The sequence below is a fragment of the Camellia sinensis genome, chromosome 15, assembly GCF_055761805.1.
Source record: "Camellia sinensis isolate YWXY chromosome 15, ASM5576180v1, whole genome shotgun sequence".
Lineage (NCBI taxonomy): Eukaryota > Viridiplantae > Streptophyta > Magnoliopsida > Ericales > Theaceae > Camellia > Camellia sinensis.
This window is the reverse complement of record NC_138975.1, coordinates 85,257,313-85,270,883: the sequence shown is the minus strand read 5'-3', so window position 1 is coordinate 85,270,883 and position 13,571 is coordinate 85,257,313.

Genomic DNA, 13,571 nt, shown 5'->3' with positions numbered 1-13,571 from the left:
CAATATAAAGAAGTTAAAGGAATTATGTCTATTGTAATACAAAATCATATCACATGGGCTTCGAAGCAAATCATAACTGAATACTTGTTGTATCAATGTTCACAAATCATAATCATATATGCTATATCCAATAGTGCAACAAAGGGCCAGAAGGCATAACAAAGGGACCACATGGGTCTAACGAAGGCACCATATAGGTCAAGCAAAGGGACCACTTGGGCCAATATTAGAGATCTCTGTGCACTTATAACAAAGGGTCGCGGTATTGTTTCCCCCGGCCGAAGGTCTTATAGCAAAGGGCCACAACATTATTTCCCCCAAGCATGGGTCTTATAGGAAAGGGCCATGGTATTGGTACCCCTAGGCAAGGGCTACACTAAGGATGCCATAATTACACTTCAAATAAGATAATCATTCATTTGTATCAAAATAGTATTTCAAAATAATGATCTTGTGGTAAACCAACACACACTTTAATAACATATCATTACAAAAATACTACTCACAGTGAGCTAGTATTGATGTTAAACCTCGGTTGACCACCTACACAAAACGTATAACACAGATACACATTGAAACACATGTTCGGAACAGATAACGTATCTTAATTTGATTCATTTACGTGTGTTTCTAGCTTATTCCATGATTAAGGATGTTTAAATGATGAAAAAGAATGCCTAAAAGGGCATGAGCATGCACTTATAAGTGTTAGTCAAAATTTGCTGAAAATAGGGTCTTCGCTCGAGCGCGAATTCTGGGCTTTCCAGAATTGAGTTTGAAGTTTAAAAACTTCCTCTCTCTTCTTTTTTTTTTTTTTTTTTCTTTTGTTCAAAGCTTGCATGGTTAGTCTCAAAAGCTTAGAAATGCTTTATAAAGAATGAGTACTTGGAAATTATGAAGCCATGATCCCAAATTCTTTTTCAATTCTTCAAAAAAAAGTTCAAAACACTATGTTCTTCCCATGCATGTAGGAAACTCTAGAAATAACTTGTGTAAATCCCATGCATGTACGTATTGTAGAAAACTATGTCCAAATATGGAGAAGTATGCATGCATGTACACAATTCACTCAAATTTACTACACTTGTGGTGATTCTAACTATTTCCTTCAAATTATGAAGCCATGTAGCTTCATTTCCATAGTGTTCCTTTCATTTAACTTTTACCATAGAAATCGATTTGTTCCTCAACTACTTAACTTGTCGATCAACAATCTGAATTGGCTTTTCTTCATAGATCATGTCATCATCAAGCACTATTCGGTGATAATCTATGACATGGAATGGATCTTTAAGGTGTTCGCGGAGTGTTGATACATGAAAGACATTGTGCATCTGTTCCATTCCCTGTAGTAAAGCAACACAAGAAGCAATAGGGCCAAGTCTTTCTAGAATCTGAAACGGCCCAATGTATCGTGGAGTTAACTTCTCTTTTTCTGCCAAACCTTGTTTGACCCTTCATTGGTGTTACTATGATAAATACATGATCTCCCACTTCATATTTCAAATCTCTCCTTCTCTGATCAGCATAACTTTTCTGTCGGCTCTGGGCGGTCTTGAGCCTCTATTGGATGATCTTTATTTTCTCGGTTGTTTCTTGCACGAGTTCAAACCCATTCAAGGTTTTATCAACAACCTCAGTCCAACAAATGAGACCTACATTTCCTTTTATACAATGCCTCATAAGGTGCCACGCCGATACTTGAGTGGAAATTGTTGTTATAAGTAAACTCAGCCAATAGTAAGTAAGTTTTCCAACTGCCTTGAAATTCTAAGACACACATACGAAGCAAATCTTTAAACATTTGGATAGTTCTCCCAGTTTTCCCATCGGTTTGTGGATGAAAGGCTGTGGTGAATCTCAACTCTGTGCCCATTGCCTATTGCAAACTTTTCCAAAATCTAGAAACAAATTTAGGATCCCTATCTAACACAATAGATATTAGAACCCCATGTAATCGAATGATCTCATCAATATAAATAGTTGCAAGTCTATAAGCATTAAACGAAGTTTTCATAGCAAGAAAGTGAGTAGATTTCATTAATCTATCAACAATAACCAAAATAGCATTCATACCTCTAGATTTTTGAGGTAAATTGACAATGAAATCCATGGTTATATGTTCCCCCTTCCATTCTGGAATGGTAAGAGACTGAAGTAAACCTGCGGGTCTTTGGTGTTCAACTTTCACTTGTTGACATTGAAAGCATTTGGAATTGTAGTCGGCAATTTCCCTTTTCATGTTTGGCCACCAGTATACCGGTTTTAAGTCTTGGTACATTTTGGTATTCCCCAGATGCATAGCAAACATTAACTTGTGAGCTTCTTCTAAAATTCTACTTTTTCAACTTTGAATCATTAGAAGCACAAAGTCTTCCTTGGAATTTCAATACTTGTTCTTCAATGGTGAATCCCGAACTAGCTTAGTTTCAATCTCATTGCACATTTTCTTGAGAAACTGATATTCTCTCTGTTTTTGTTTGATCTCTACAATAATAGCCAGTTGTGCGAACATTGCGACTAAAATACTATCTTGCCCATGGTACACCACTGCTATCTCAAGTCTATCTAGATCTTGCAAAAGCTCTTTTCTGTCAATCAACAAACATGAAAAGGTCCCCATATTCTTTCTACTAAATGCATCAACTACTGTATTAGCTTTACCTGGATGATTGTGAATCTGTAGGTCATAATCTTTGAACAGTTCAAGCCAATGTCTCTATCACATATTTATTTCTTTCTGGGTAAAGAAATACTTCAAACTTATGTGGTTTCTATACACTTCACACTTAGCCCCATACAAATAGTGGCTCCATATTTTCAATGCAAATATAACAGATGCGAGCTCCAAATCATGTGTTGGGTAATTTTTTTCATACGGTTTAAAATGTTGGGATGCATAAGTAATCACTTTGTCGTTCTACATTAAAACACAACCCAAACCTCTATGAGAAGCATCACTGAAAATTACAAACCCTTTAGTACCAGACGGTAAGGTAAGGATTGGAGCTGTAGTCAATCTCACTTTCAATTTTTGGAATACAGATTCCCTCTGATCCATCCACATGAATGGCAGTCCCTTTTGGGTCAATTGTGTTAATGGTATGACAATCTTAGACAAGTCTTTGATAAATCTCATGCAATAACCTGCCAAACCCGTAAAACTATGAACTTATGTTACATTAGTTGGAGTAAGCCAATTAACAATTGTCTCAATTTTTTGTGGATCAACAGATATCCCTTCTCTATTAATGACATGCCCCAAAAATGTAACTTCATTTAACCAAAATTCACATTTCTTGAATTTCCCAAATAGTAGTTTCTTCCTGAGTATTTGTACAATTATTCTAAAGTGTTGTTCATGTTCTTCTCTATTCTTTGAATAAATCAAAATGTCATCAATAAAACCACAACAAATTCATCCAAAAATGATTTAAAGATTCGGCAACCCATGAATGTTGTAGGTGCATTAGTAACTCTGAATGGCATGACAAAAAATTCAGCCTTAACTTTTAACTGTTGGTATCTTGATCTCAAATCAGTCTTTGAAATACCTGAGCCCCCTATAATTGATCAAACAAATCATCAATCCGATGCAAATGATATTTATTTTTAATGGTTACTTTATTGAGTTCTGTGTAGTCGATACACAAGTAGAGTGTTCCATCCTTCTTTTTTACAAACAACATAGGGTGTTGTGCTTGGTAGAATGAACCCCTTATCAAGTAATTCCTATAACTGTACTTTCAATTCTTCATTTCAGTAGTTGACATTCAATATGGAGTTTTGGATAGGGGTTGAGTACCAGGCATCACATCAATCACAAATTCAATTTTTTTTATCAACTAATTGCCTAGGCAACTCTTATGGAAACACATCAGAAAAATCTTTCACAATTGAAATATCATCTAAAACAACATTTGTTGTTTGAACACTCAGAATACTACACAAATACCCCTAACACCGCTTGTTAATCAGTTTACGTGCTTTTGATGGCAAAAATTAAGTATGGTGGGGGAACTACACCTATCCCCTCAAAATAAAACTCATTTTGTCCCGAAGGTTGGAATATTAAACGTTTAGACACACAATCAATGGTCGCATAATATTTAAATAGCCAGTCCATACCCAAGATAATGTCAAAATGAGTCATGTCTAAGGGCAATAAATCAACACACAATGTAGCATTCTCAAGTAAGATTTCACATGTAGGGTAAATAGTTGAACATAGTATGGATTCCACTGATGGTGATGACACACATAATATATATCTCAAGGTTTCCAAAGGTCTATTCAATTTAGGAGCAAATTGAATAGAAACAAAAGAGTGGGTAGACCCTGAATCAATCAAAACGTACGCATACTGCCCACAAATAAAGAGTGTACTTGAGACTATAGTTTCTGCATTTTTGGTGTCCCCTGGTATAAGAGCAAAAACCCTTCCTTGTCTCTGATTGTCCCTTGTTATAGTCGGAGTTGCATTGTCCCTTACATTTGGTGCTAATGCGATTGATCTTGTAGCACCCCGATTATAATGTTGTTGTGGTTATGGACATTCCCTTGCTATGTGTCCTGTCTTTCTACACATAAAACAAGCCCAATAATCAGATAACAAACCCTGGTGCTTTCTCCCACAATCTGGACAAACGGGTCTTGAATTACCACTCTGATTGGAGCTACTTGAATTTTTCGACTTTGCTTTCTTAGTCATTACTAAAGTTGCCCATGTGTTTGCATTCAAATTCTGCCTTTTACCCTTCCATTCAAAATTCTGATGGCCTGTTAGTAGTCTGTATCGACTTTATGTACCACAAACCGTACTAGTTCAATAAACTGGGCTCCATACTCTGCCACTAACTTATTCCCTTGCTTTAGCTGTTCAAACTCTGTTACTTTCCTATCTCGAACGCACTGCAGAAAGTACTTTTTGTAGAAAATCTCTAAGAACTAAGCCCAATTAAGTCCCTTGTTAGTATCTCATATAACACCCACCATCTCCTCACTTCATCTTCTAAAGTAAAGGCGGCTAACAAAACCTTTTATGTCTCTATGTACGGAAATACCTCAAGCAGTTTTTCAATCCCCAACACCCAAGCCTCAGCCTTTAATGGATCAATTTCTCCATGAAACAAGGGCGGTTTCATTTTTTTGAACTCTCTGGTGAGGGCAATGGTTCGGTCATTTATTTGGTGATCCGGTACTGATGGTATGGGGATCAGAGGTGGGGGTGGTGGTTGTTGTTGCTGCCATTGTTGTTGTTCCCTTTGGCTTTCAACCATATTGTGCATCATTCTTTCCATCCGATCAACTCAGCTAGAGGTAAACTCCTCCAATTCATTCCCTCTTGTTCTCACCATTATATATATAAAACTTGTATCATAAGAAATACATTGTATGCGCACATATACGTATACACATTTTCAAAAGTTACCTCATTTTGATATTCAAATGCAAATGAATGCAATCATTAAGTACTTTCTAGACACCTTATTGCTCAATGGAGAAATTTGTGATGTATAACTCATGCTTTGAGACCAAACTGTCAAGACCTGAATCTGCCCCCAGGCTGTGACTAGCCACTAATCCTAGATTACCTTGGGCCTCAAAGACAAAACTGATAATTAAAAATAATGATGGGACACTGTAGCAATAGTAAAAAGACAACCATGTCCATCGAGCAGTGCATACATGAGATTTTTATAAGTAATTAAAACTTCAGCATTCTTCATAGATGTGTTCACATAGTTACATCAACATCTTAACACTTATACAAAATTTCCATACATAACAATTGCAAAAACAAAGGAAAATTAAACAAAACAACTTGGTTCACAAGGTTGACATAACTTGGCTCCACATGAAACCAAGATCGCCCCATCACGGAGGCACTCTGAAGCGGCTTGACAGAAAGGTTGACTCCCGAGGTTGCTCTATGCTTGACGCTCTAATTGTTCACTTCTATACATATAGGGGAAGGGGGAGGGCTAAAGTCCAGTGATTAATACCAATATAAAAGGTTAAATGAATGATGTCTATCGTAATACAAAATCATATCACATGGATTTCGAAGCAAATCATAACCGAATACTTGTCGTATCAATCTTCACAAATCATAATCATATATGGTATATCCAATAGTGAAACAAAGGGCCCGAACGCATAACAAATGGACCACATGGGTCTAATGAAGGAACCATATAGGTCAAGCAGAGGGACCGCTTGAGTCAACATCAGAGATATCTACGCATTTATAACAAAGGGCCGCGGTAATGTTTCCCCCAAGTGAGGGTCTTACAGCAAAAGGCCACGATATTGTTTCCCCCGGGCAAGGGTCTTATAGCAAAGGGAACGGTATTGGTACCCCCAGCGAGGGCTACACTAAGGATGCCACAATTACATTTCAAAAGTGACAATCATTCATTTGTATCAAACTAGCATTTCAAAATATCGATCTTGCAGTAAACCAAAACACACTTTAATAACATATCTTTACAAAGACACTACTCACAGTGGGTTGGTACTGATGTTAAACCTCAGTTAATCACCTACACAAAACATATAACATAGATACACATTGAATGCTACTTTAGTAAGCTGGGCTTCATACACTGCCACTGACATTGACTTATTCCCTTGCTTTAGATGTTCAAACTCGGTGACTTTCCTATCCCGAACACACTGTGGGAAGTACTTCTCATAGAAAATCTCTAAAAACTGAGCCCAACTAAGTCCCCTGTTAGTATCTCCTACTAACATCCACCATCTCCTCACTTTATCTTCTAAAGTAATGGCGGCTAACAAAACCTTTTGTGTCTCTATGCACGGAAACATCTCAAGTTGTTTTTCAATCCCTAACAGCCAGGCCCTAACCTTTAATGGATCAATTCCCCCATGAAACAAGGGCGGCTTTATCTTTTTGAACTGTCTGGTGAGGGAAATGGTTCGGTCATCTATTTGGTGATCCAATACCAGTGGTATGGGCATTGGAGGTAGGGGTGGTGGTTGTTGTTTTTGCTATTGTTGTTGTGTTAGGCTTTCAGCCATATCGTGCATCATTTTTACATTTAATGAAGTCGGTTGGAGGTATACTCCACTAATTCATCCTCTCTTGTTCTCACCATTATTTATATGAAACTTGTATCATAACAAATATATTTATGCACACATATAAATATACACATTTTCAAAAGTAACCTTATTTAGATTTTCAAATGCAAATGAATGCAATCCTTCAGTCCTTATTAAGCACCTTATTGCTCAATAAACAAGTGAGTGAGGTATAACTCGTGCTCTGATACCAAACTGTCATGCCCAGAACCTGCCCCTAAACGTTTAGGCCATGACCGGCCAATAATCCCAGATTACCTTTGGCCTCGAACACAAAGCTGATAATTAAAAATAATAACGGAGCATAGTGGAAGCAATAACAAAACACAACCATGTCCATCAAGTGATGCATACATGAGATTTTCATAAGTGATTAAAACTTCAACCTTCTTAATAGACTGTGATCACATAGTTACATCAACATCTTAACACTTATGCAAAATATCCTTACATAACAAGTTTCAAAAACAAAGGAAAACTTAACAAAACAACATGGCTCCACATAAGAACAAGATCGCCCTATCATGGAGGCAATCCGAAGCAGCTTGGCAGAAGGGTGGACCCTTGAGGTTGCTCTAAGCTTGACACGCTAATTGCTCACCTACATATATATATATATATATAGTGAAAGGGGTGAGCTAAAGCCCAATGAGTAATACCAGTATAAAGATGTTAAACGAATGATGACTATTATAATACAAAATCATATCACGTGGGTTTCGAAGAAAATCATTGCTGAATACTTGTTGTATTGGTGTTCACAAATCATAATCATATGTGGTACATCCAATAGTGCAACAAAGTGCCTGAAGGCATAATAAAGACACCACATAGGTCTAACGAAGGGACCATCTAGGTCAAGCAAAGAGACCACTTGGGTCAACATCAGAGATCTCTACGCACTTATAACAAAGGGCCATTGTATTGTTTCCCCTGGGCAAGGGTCTTGTAACAAAGGGCCATGGTATTGGTATTCCCAAGCAAGGGCTACACTGAGAATTCCACAATTACATTTCAAAAGAGACAATCATTCATTTGTATCAAAATAGCATATCAAAATAATGATCTTGCAGTAAACCAAAATACACTTTAATAAAATATCTTTACAAAGATATTACTCACTATGCGCTGGTACGGATGTTAAACCTTGGTTGACCACCTACTCAAAACACATAACACAGATACACATTGAAGCACACATTCGAAACAGATAACGTATCTTAATTTGATTCTCCTACGTGTGTTTCTAGCTTTTTCCATGATAAAGGATGATTAAATGATTCAAAAGTATGCCCAAAAGGGCATGAGGATGCAAATATAAACTTAAAAGTGTTAGTTAAAATTTGCTAAAAATAGGGTCTTTGCTCGAGCGCACACTTAGTCGTTCGAGCGATGTGGTTTGACTATAAAAGTACTGGATGCTCAAAATGTGCATTCAGTGGTCGCTTGAGCCAAGTGCTGAACAAAGGTGAGTTTTCTAGAGCACACACTTGGTCGCCTGAGCCAACTATCAAAAATCTATAACAATATTGGATGCCTGCAATGTTCACTCAAGCCAATGATCCTTTGCTCAAGCGAACTAGGCGAATTCTGGGTGTTCCAAAATTGAGTTTAAAGTTCAAAAACTCCCTATTTTTGTTCAAAGCTTACATGGTTAGTCTCGAAAGTTTAGAAATTCTTTATAAAGCATGAGTACTTGGAAATTATGAAGCCATGACCCCAAATTCTTTTTCAATTCTTCAAAACAAAGTTCAAAACACTATGTTCTTGTCATCCATGTAAGAAACTCAATTGTTTTCTTTACAAAGCATGTTATATAAGATGTTGAGTGCAAAATCATAGAGAATCTCAAGAAATAACTTGTGTAAATCCCATGTATGTATGAATTTGTAGAAAACTAAGTTCAAATATGGAGAATTATGCATGCATGCACACAATTCAGTCAAACTCACTTCACTCGTGTTGATTCTAACTCTTTTCTTTCAAATTCATGCAAATGGTCCAACAACTTGATAAGTTCATCTTCCTACATTGATTATTCTCATGAATTAAGGGTAAGGATCATACCTAGAGCTTGAATTTGGGCTGAGATTAGCTTAACCTCTTCAAACTCTCTTGAATTCTCCTAAATTCCTCTTCTCTCTCTCTCTCTCTCTCTCTCTCTCCCTCTCTCTCTCTCTCTCTTTCTCTAATTTTCAGCTCAAGATTTGATGTAAATGAGCTTCTAAGCTTGATTAAGAAATATGTATAGGTGGATAAAGGCTTAACTAATCAAAAGGGATTAGGACTAATCAATTTGGCTTAAGTCTAATCAATTGTAATTAATCTATTCTAATTATTTTAATCCGAATCAAATTTTAATTAAATTTACTATATGGTTCTAAATATTCCAACTAACTTATCGAACTAGTCAATTTCAGTTTCTGAATTCGTATGTGCTTTCAATTTTGAATTCTAAGTCGACATTTAAAGAGATAATTCACAAACAAACAAATAAGCATCAATTAAGTACATAATCATGCAAATATGATCAATGAAATAATATTTAAAAATAATACTGAGGACGGGATCGTCACAGTATCTGCAGAGCCAAACGTAATGAATGAGAATCATGTGGATTGTGCTTACTTTTCTGCGCCCTTGATTTATTGCATTGACAAAGATTTTCAAAATTTTGATGAAAATGAAGAGGACGAAATTCCTCGGGCTTTGAAAATTTTGATTAATTAGGAGAAGGAGAGACATGCAAAACCTTTGATGGATGAGATTGTTCGAATTAATGTTGGGTACTGAAGAGGATCCTCGCTTGGTCCAGATTGGTTCCACGCTATCTTTGGAGGAACGCGAATGATTTGTAGCATTGTTAAAATAATTTAAAGATTTTTTTGTATGGTCTTACGAAAACATGCCTGGAATCGATGCCGAGATTATCTAACACATGATCCTTCGAATTTGGCTAGACTGGGCAATGAAGATCAAAGAGGAGATCACTAAGTAGATCAATGTGGGATTTTTTATTGTGTTTGAATATTCGACGTGCTTAGCAAATATCATTCTGGTTCCAAAAAAGGATGGTAGAATTCGAGTTTCCATTGATTGCAGAGATCTAAACAAGGCTAGCCCTAAAGATGATTTCCCGTTGCCACTTATTAAGGAATTGGTAGACTTCACTGTGGGTTATGCTCTGCTTTCATTCATAGATGGGTTTTCATGGTATAATCAGATCTCCATGGCGCCTAAGGACCGACAGAATACAACATTCACTACCCAGTGGAGGACTTACTACTATCTGGTTATGCCATTCTGGTTGAAAAATACCGAAGCCACCTACCAGAGGGCAGCAATTTCCATATTGCATGACATGATTCATAGGTAGGTTGAAGTGTATATGGATTATATGATTGTCATGTCCAAGGAACGAGAAGGTCACTATGATACATTGAGAAGGTTCTTTGAAATAATTCGAGAGTACAAGATAAGGCTAAACCTGCAAAAATTGGGGTGACTACAGGAAAGGTGCTGGGGTTCTTAATCACACAACGTGGCGTCGAGGTAGACCCGTCCAAAATCAAGGCCATCTTAGGAATGCCCCCACCAATGATTGAAAAGGAGGTGCGAGGCTTTCTAGGGAAAGTGCAATTCATAAGAAGGTTTATTTCTAAATTAGCCTCTACTTCTGAACCACTATTTGGCTTGCTGAAGAAATGAAAGAAGCTCCAATGAGATGACCGATGAGCTCCTCTTTGGGAAGCACATTGCTCAAGTGACCAAAAAGTTGGCTCGAGCCTAGATTCATAGCATCCAGAAGTTTTGCAGACATTTGCAGATTGCTCGAGCAACCAAAGGTGCGCTCGAGCGAACTGCCTTGTTTTTCAAAATTTTGCAATGCATACCTAAGTGCATACATCCATCCTCATTCCATGTTAGGCATTCTTAAGCCATTGTTAGGCCACAAAAATGAGGAAATGAGTTAGAAACACACAAAAGAAGGTTTAATTAGGTTAAGCAATAATCAGAATGTGTGTTTCCATCTGTATCTGTTATGTATTTAAGTAGGTCACGCGTTGCAGTCCGTCCAATCTGTCCCAAGAGCCATCTGTGAGTAACAACTCTATAAAGATATATTTGTTTACATGTATTTTTTTATTATAAGTTATACTCAGTTTTCTGAAATGTTATTTTCTGAACTGAATGAATGATTGTCCAATTTTTTAATTGTAATCGTGGTATCCGTAGCATTTGTTATCTGATATCTGTTATCTGTTATCTGGTACCAAAGATCTCTATGGGTTCTAATTTTTGGAACTATCTGGCTGAAACCTTAAAGGTTATTTGATACGATTATGTGTAATCATCTGTCTGATCCTAACAAGTCTATAAGACCATCTGCTTTATTAGATAATGGATGTACCATATATGATTAATGCTAAGTCTGAATATGAATCTGATTCTAATATGATTTGAACTCTGATTTTTGAATCTGTAATGGGACATCATTCATTAACAGTTTACTTTGTTGTTGTTCACTGGGCTCCAGCTCACTGTTATATTTATGTATGTAGGTGATCAGGCACGTGACTAGGCTTAGATGTTCCAGTCTGGACTTCTATTTTGTCAACCTACCTTCGTGCCTCACGTGGAGGTTCTAGGATTGTCTAGTGATCAAGGATTTATGATCTTGGTTTAAGTTTTCGTTTTCTTTTGTTAAGACGTTTGCTTGTTAAACAAGTTTATGTTTATCGGGTTAAATCTCTGTTGTCTTATCTATAATATGTGATGACATAATGATGATGTTAATATATGTATGTAAAGACAAAGGGCGTGTTTGGTTTATGGCTTGAGATGTATTTTCAAAAAAAAAAAAAAAAAATTGAAGAGAGTGTTTAGAAATTTTTTTGATTTGTTTAGTTGTATATTTTGAAAATAGTTTTGGAGATTGAGAGTTTGGGATGATTTAATATTTTGTTGTAGTTCAGTAGATGTGTGTGAGAGAAAAAGTGATTGGGAAGGAGTGAGAGGAGAGAAAAAGTGATTGATTGATGTGTAGGAGAAGGAGAGAGAGGGAGGGAGAGAGAGAGAGAGAGTGATTTTGGAAATATTTTTTCAAAAAATTTGAACCAAACAAAATTTTGGAAATTTTTCTAAAAAATTGTATCTTGAGATACAAACCAAACAAGCACAAAATTTTCTGTCTCATATAACTAAGCATAACTCATTGGACGATGTATGTTTATATATTTGTTTATGATGGCCCATATTATTATGATTCTGTTTATGAGGGCTTTGGTAATCTTAGGATTGTTGGCCAGTCACTTCGCTAATCCCTTGGGGCGGGGGTTAGGTCGTGACATCTTATTTGTTTAATTCCCCAACCACCGTTATTATGGATCGTCATGATGCTTCCCAATCAATCTTTGCTATTCTTGATGGCTCCAATCATGTGTTGTGGGCCCAAGCCATGATGGCTATTTGAAAAGGAAGAAACTTTGGCAAATTATCACTGAGGATGTAACTAAACCAGTAAAAGAGGCTGATGAAACAACCGTCAAATAAGAAGACCGTTTAGAGGATTGGGATAGTAATAACTACCAAATCATTACGTGGCTTCGCAATACATCTATTATCTCTATTAGTTTGCAGTTTGGTCATTTTCAACTTGATTTTATGCTTACTCATGCCAAAGACATCTGGGATTTTTTGAAAAAACCATATCAGACTACTGATCTTGCTTATCAGTATTAACTTCAGAGTCAGCTTCAACGCATGCATCAAGAGCCTGGTCAGTCCGTTAATGATTTTATTTCTCACATCTATTCTATTTGGGATCATCTTGCTCTCTCTGAACCTGAATGGCCTCATCCTAAAGATGCTTCTTTATTCACTAAGTATCGTAATCAACAACGATTGGTTCAGTTTCTTATGGCCCTCACTCCCCATTTTGGGCCATGTGCATACCTCTCGACTTCATCGCACTCCATTACCCACTCTTGAGCAGGATATTTCCTAGTTATTGTTAGAGGAGACTCACTTTGGTACTCTCCACACTCATCACGTGGACACTATTCTTGCCACTCCTCAATCCCTGAGTTCCTATTCACGACCACCCAACGGTCCACTTTCTAAATCAATCCCAAGGATAAAAATCTATCTTTTCATCATAACTCCACAATAAATACATTTCCTCAATCATTTCCAATAATTCATTTGAAAATCCCTCTTTTTGATTTCAGCCCAAAACCCTAGGTTTGTCCAAAAATCCCCAAATCACAATATTGTTTCAAAAACACAAATAACTAAGTTAAAAATCATAAGAAAGTGCAAAGATATCCCTACCTTGAAGCTAGAAGGCAAGAGAGAGAGTGGTGGAACCTGAACAATGCTGAAACCCAACTTTGTTCCGATCAAAAGAAAGTTCTCAGAGTGATCTACCTTTTTGTTAAAGAGACTAGGGTGAAGAAATCAAT